Source organism: Jaculus jaculus, chromosome 7 (assembly GCF_020740685.1).
Source record: "Jaculus jaculus isolate mJacJac1 chromosome 7, mJacJac1.mat.Y.cur, whole genome shotgun sequence".
Taxonomy (NCBI): domain Eukaryota; kingdom Metazoa; phylum Chordata; class Mammalia; order Rodentia; family Dipodidae; genus Jaculus; species Jaculus jaculus.
In genome coordinates this window covers 119,916,775-119,917,769 of record NC_059108.1, presented here as the reverse complement: position 1 = coordinate 119,917,769, position 995 = coordinate 119,916,775, and positions in this window count along the sequence as shown.

Here is a 995-nt window from a genome sequence, read left to right as displayed (position 1 = left end):
ACACATCATGGCATCCCTGTGCTGCCACATGTTAGATGCTCAATAAATACTGGTGGGATGGATGTAATTACACACCGTGGCTCAGGATATAAATATGATTTTAACTGGATAGGGAGCGACACAAGTTGCCCGTTTGGATCCTTTTTATTTTTGCAGTTCTTAATTGTGGTTCTGAGCTGGGTCACGCCCTAAACTGCAGGGATTGCAACCAACGCAGAAGGTGCTTTTACTTCCACGTACACGAGGTTCAGCAAAGGAACGTAACACAAGCCTCGCGCCAGAGAGCCAGCAGAGTGGAAGGTCCTCCGGAACAAATGAGTGCAAAATTCTGGAGGGTAGGGGGTGGTCCTACGGCGAGGTCGGTCCCCTAGCCTGTCCGGTAGACACCGAAGAACCCCACAACCAGACCCCCAGGTTCCGCGTGGGAATCCCGACCGCGCCCCCCTAGTCCCCCAGCAGGACGGTTCCTTCCTGGGAGGGTCACGCCCCGGGGTGCAACTGAAGCAACCATTAAGGAAGACAATGTAAAACCAGTCTCGCCAAGGAGAAGCCGCGTTATTCTGGCAGCCAGCCTCCGCCCGTCCCCCCACTCCCCAGAGCCTCCACCCAGTCCCCTGGGCCCGGCGCCCAGAGTTCAGACAGTGGCCGGCTCCTGGAGCCTTAGCTCCCTCCACGTGTCCTATCTTCCCAGCAGCCTCTCGGCCGCCTCAGGAGGAAAACCTCCTGACAACTCGCGGTCTGTGGACTACATTTCCCGGCAGGCACCGCGCCGCTTCTCTCCGCTTCCCCCCCTCCCACCCTACGCGCAAGCGCTCTGTCCTCCGTCAACAGGCAGGGCCGAGGAAGACTGTTTGCGGTGCCTTATGGGATTTGTAGTTTTTCCAGTGCCTGCCTGGGTCGCTCATAAGAAGCTGGAGGACTACAAGTCTCGGCTGCCCAGGCGCTGTGAGCCCGGTCACGTGGCAGGGGGCCGACCTGGCGTGCGTGCCGCCGTT